This window comes from Penaeus monodon, chromosome 5 (genome assembly GCF_015228065.2).
Source record: "Penaeus monodon isolate SGIC_2016 chromosome 5, NSTDA_Pmon_1, whole genome shotgun sequence".
In the NCBI taxonomy this organism is placed as follows: Eukaryota; Metazoa; Arthropoda; class Malacostraca; order Decapoda; family Penaeidae; genus Penaeus; species Penaeus monodon.
In genome coordinates this window covers 55,575,487-55,581,019 of record NC_051390.1, presented here as the reverse complement: position 1 = coordinate 55,581,019, position 5,533 = coordinate 55,575,487, and positions in this window count along the sequence as shown.

Sequence of the window (5,533 nt, the reverse complement as noted above, 5' to 3'; positions counted from 1 at the left end):
CAAAAATATTCATATACACTACCCATTTTACCCATATTAAATTTAATTATATATATATATATATAATTTTTATATAAAAATAGATAAAATATAAATTTTTTTTTTGCAAAGACTATAATCAATATTTTACAAATGTTTACAATGCATATAACAAAGAGAACTCTAATAAATTCAAAAATTTCTAACTTCGCGGGAACGATTGATAAAATTGCGAACTCCTCTTTCTTTTAACATTTTATACTAGTCGTTCTTACACCCCAAAGGGCATCTTTCTAATAAAAATACAATTCACTGAAAAGGGATCATAAAACTCTTGTTGTACCCAATTGCCTTTAATATGACTTTAAAGCTTACACAAACACGCGTCCTAACAGGTGATAACACAAATAAGATAAAAAAACAGCTTATATTTTTTGTGTAAATGAAAATGCGAAAACTACCACTACGCACGTTGAAAATTGCAGCTTATACATCAGGTTAATCATAATAAAAACAGGTGCACCCTAATAAGAATAACAACAGAAATTTCTTAACTTCGCGGGACGATTGATAAGCTATCTTACATCCCAAAGGCATCTTTCTAATAAAAATACAATTCACTCAAAAGGATCATGAAACTCTTGTTGTACACAATATGCCTTTATTATGACTTTCACAAACACACATCCTAACAGGCGATAATACAAAGAAAATAAAAAAAACAGGCTTAAATTTTTCTGTGTAAATGAAAATGCGAAAACCCACTATCTCATACGTTTGAAAATTTCAGGCTTATACAACAGGTTAATTACCTAACAGATTGAAAAGACACTGGTTTTATTCCATTTAGAGAGCATTAATAGGGTTTTCAACGCATCTGCGCGAGACCAAAGACGGGTTTCCCCCTCCCAATTTCCGCCTGAACAGTTAATTATTTACCAACTAGGACCACCACCTGCCCCCACTTCCCGACCCAGTTATGTTTTGCTAATTAACCTCAAGGGGCAATGCAATGCTTTTTCCAAAAATGTTCCCGCCTCAGCTCTCAATTTTGTACATTCTACAATGCAAACTAGGAAATATGTTCAGCTTTCCCATATGTATAACTCTATGCAGACGAACGTATTGCTACGTCAGTGGGTCTTTGTCTCTGTGCGAAACATGTGTTAACATGAAAAGGGTGACCTGGGCATGTGTTAACATGAATGGACCTGGGCAACATGACGCAACTGGCTGTGGGGCGGAGAGCGGAGGAACAACCCCAAGAGAGACGGAGTTGGGTGCTGCTCCTGTGAAGACCTCGTGTGTGCCCTTGTGACCTGATATACTTTGTGTTGCCCTGTTATAAGCTGTATCGTGCAGTGTGACATGCTGGTTTCCCGCCTGTATTGTGCCTATAGAAAAGGTGTACGGGTAAATAACTTGTGAAAATAAAGGAAAGACTGTCTTTTTGTGTTTATTCGTGCCCTGCCTCGCCACTTGGCGTTTCCCTCGTGGTGTTCTGGGACGCTGTGGTGCTCGGTGCCTCTTGGAGCTGTTCAGTGTTCACACCCTTGGATAGCACGCCGTCTGCCTAGCCAGCCTTGTTTTTGGGGCAGAGAGATGAGGCGGTCGGGGTAACAAAAGTTCGGAGTGGGATTTGTGATATTTGATCGTGAGACGCAAGATTCTCATGTCGTCCCATGAGGCGGCACCATGAGGGAGGAGGCTATGACTGGGCAGGGATGAGTGAGGTGAAGCCGTTTAGATGTCCTGATCAATGCCATGCTGGCCGGTATAAGGGAGGAAATGGCACAAGGGCAGAAGACAGGCACAGAGGCACATGGGAAAAGGCGCCCATCCGTCGGATGCAGGCAGGAAGGGAGGAACAGTCTGCCAATTGTTGAGGTCTACAGAGCAATTTGCATCTTTTGAAGATGGAAACTCAGCAGTAAACCACCCGGCCTGCACACGTGAAGAGTGACTGATGGGTAGGTGCAACTCTGAGGGCAGGTTTCAGGACCTGAGGGAGGAAGTGAAGGGGAAAGGCCGGGGTCACAAGGTGTAACGTGCAGCAGAGAGGCAGACAATGTTCTGGCAACAGAGAAGAAGTTTAGTTTACTGGTTTGTCAGGAAATCCGGGCCTCGCAGGCGTGTCGGAGCCGTGTCGCTGTAGAAGGCTGGGACCCATCGGACCGCTCCCCTTGGGTTGGTGGCGTAAACTGACCCGTCAACCGCCCTCACCTCCTCACCCCCCTCCACCCCGGGGGGGTTTGTTTCACCGGCGGGAGCGCGTTCCCCCACCCGCAGCCCTCGGCCTCCAGACTTCTGTGAAGCCCTAAGCCAGCTGAAGTAAAGGAAAGGGGGCCTGGGAGGCAGATGGCGCCCAATTTGAAATGCGGGCATCTGCCCAGGGCTGGAGCCAGGAAGAGAAGGCCCTGCAGCTGTAACGCGCAAAGGGGGCCCGCGGTGGAAGTGTTGGGGCATCGCCGGCACCCCAACTGCTCTTACACCAGCTGGTGGAGGCTTTGAAACCCCGTTTCGGGCACCCCACCAGGCCGAGGTATTCGGGCCCACTTGAAGAAGCGGCCCTCGTGAGCGTGGCGAGACACTGTCCCAGCTGGCGCAGGATTTTGAGGCCTGGTAAGGAGGTCGTATTCTGCGGCTGCGAAGAGATGATCGTGGTCCTGGCCCGCGATTTCCCTTGTTGACGCTTTCAGGACCAGCAGCTGCAAATCTCTAAGCAGGCACCCCCTGAGGACCTCGGTGGCGCTGGCGAGGGCCTTAGAGTTCGAGGCCTTCCTGAAGGCAACCATGGCCTAGGGCCGGCTGCTCAGCCCCCGCCGTGACCTCCGGGCCAAAAGGGCTAAAGTGAAAAGGGTTTAGCATTGAGGAAGGTGACCCAAAGCACTTTCCAAGGCTTGTGTTGAGGCTGCGGTGAGGAAGGGCAAAGATGTAGTCGGTGTCGGAGGGAGCGGAGAACACGTTCTCTCAACCGGACGGATTCTGATACCTTCCAGTAATGCTGCAAGGACTGTGGCAGGTATGGTCACCATCCGAGTGCATGTCCTAAGGCTAAGGAAGTGGCACAGGCGGAAAACTCGGACAGCCTGGAGAAGGGGGCCGAAACCCAGCCGTCCTCGGTTCCCGGGCCCTACTTGGGAACTGCGTCGAACCCCATGAGGTGGGGGCTCAGTAATGGGAAAACCCCTGCGCTGACAGTGACACTGGGGCTGAGAAGACCCTATGCGGCTGATATGTTGGCCACTATGCGATTTCCGTTCACCGAGACTGTGTGGGGTCAGGGCATTGTGGCTCTCAAAGGGACTGAGGCTCGATTGGCGTGGCAGCACGGTTTCAGGGCTGCCGGTGTATGTGACGTTTCAAAAATTTTCTGAGCGTATTCTAACCATTGTCTAACTAAAATAGGGGTTTATATGGTTTTAAACTAATTTACATTAATACTCATGGACACATTTATTCCAAATAAAAAATAATCCTGACATTTGACATCGCTCTTAATACCAAAACACCCGGATTTTTTTCTTTCCCTTTTAGGTTTTTTGTGAATTGTTCTACAATGGCCAAGTGCCCCAGCCTCAAGGAGCTATCAGTGGCCCTATGTGATCTTGATTTCCCATTCCTTTAATTGCGGGAAAAATCTTTTTTCCTTTTTAATACAATTATATCAACTTTTTTATTTTTTATTGTTTAAATTAAAGTATTTTTTAAAATCTTTTTTAACATTTCTTAAAAATGAAAAAGCCCTTTTTAAAAAGTAAAAGGAAAAGGGGAAACGGGTGAAAAGGTAAAAAATCCCCCTTGATATAACACTTGTAAAACCCATCTATTGTAATAAAAATAAAAAACCGTGTTGGGCATGGCATTTTTCTGAAACTGCGTTGGGGGTTAACGTCACATCATTTCCATTCAGAAAAATTAAAAGAGCAGGCGTGATTTCTCTTTGGGGGAAAAATCAAATGGACAATGCCAAAAATATAATTTTACGGGGAAAAAAACCAAATTGGTAAAAAGGGAAACACCTTTGCTGAGCCCCGGGCCCATAAATTTTCTGATGAAATACTATGTTTCGTAAATTTTTTAAAATAAATAAAGACGTTTTTTTTCCTTATTTAAAATTTTGACATGCTGACAAGAAAAAATCCGGGTCTAAAAAAAAAACATTAAAAATGCGGTCGCTTGTTACGGATTTTATTAATTTTTGACTACCCAGGTACCAAAATCAAAAAAAAAAATCAAATTTTTAACCCCTTAAAAATTCTTTGAAAACCACATGATATATTTTCTTTTAACAAGGATGACAAATATATAGTTTTATGGAGATGTGAAGATTTTTAGTTTTTAATTTAAAAAAAATTTCGCGGTTCTTGCCAGATTTTTCTCTTGCGTGGGAATGCAGAAATCAAATGAAAGCATTTGTGTGTTCTCAGAAAATAATATAATAATTAATATTATATATTATATATATTCCCAAAACCACAACCCCCAAAAACAACCTACCTAACCCTAACACACCAACCAAACCCTACTACACACCCAAAAAAAAAAATCCACATACACAACATAACATACCACACACCAACACAACACACACAACACAATACACCCCACACATACTAAAACCCTTGCGTGTTCCGGGGAGCTCCGTGCTTTAAATATGTGAATTTGAAAAATAGTACCGGGGATCATCTTTCCAAGACCCAAAATTTTTTCATCTTCTGCCGGGCCTGGGATGGGATTTTTAGTACTTAGTAAAGAATTCCGGATCTCCCACTGTTTCCGTGAGGGTGTTACCGTGCCATTAAAACGATTGTATAAAGGGAAAAAGGGAGATCAAAAAGGACAAACTACATGATAAAAATTTTATATGTGGGATTAAGTGTAAGTATAGTTCTATATTTTTTTTCCGGGGTGGATCTTAACGTTCTGATTTTAAGTAATTTTGCGCAATTTAACACTTCCAAAATATTTTTTCCTTTTTTTATTCATATCTTGTTTCTGTCGTGTTAAACAGAAAAACGATTAAAAAACCCCTTCTTTCAAATTTCGTTATTTTTTATTTATTTCATCCACGAAATTCTTTTTGGCCAAAATGTTATGTTTTTCATAATGACTGGTTTTGATAACAATGATTGTGCCCTGGCCCATACTGTTGTTTTGTCCCGTCAATTTCCTTTCCGGAAGGAGAGCGAGTTTTTTCCCAGGGAAAAGCATTTTTCCCCGCCCCCGTCTATAAGGGAATTTTTTTCAATAAATGTGTTTATTATCAAATATCTTTATTTTTTTTATTTTTTTTTTTTAAGCCATTCAACCCATTTAGTTTATGTAAAAAAGCGGAGGGATGTGTAATTGAATCAAAAAGAATTCATTTTTTGAGTTTTCTCATTTCCGTTCCCCCTCCACAATACCTTATATTTTGCTACGCCAGTGGGGCTTTTTTCCCATGCGAAACGTTTACTGAAGGGCCTGGAAACAGGAGTGCCTTGAGCGGGGGGCGGAGGCAAGCCGGAGAGGGGGTTTGGTTTTCTGCCCTTGGCCCTTTCCCTTTTTGAAA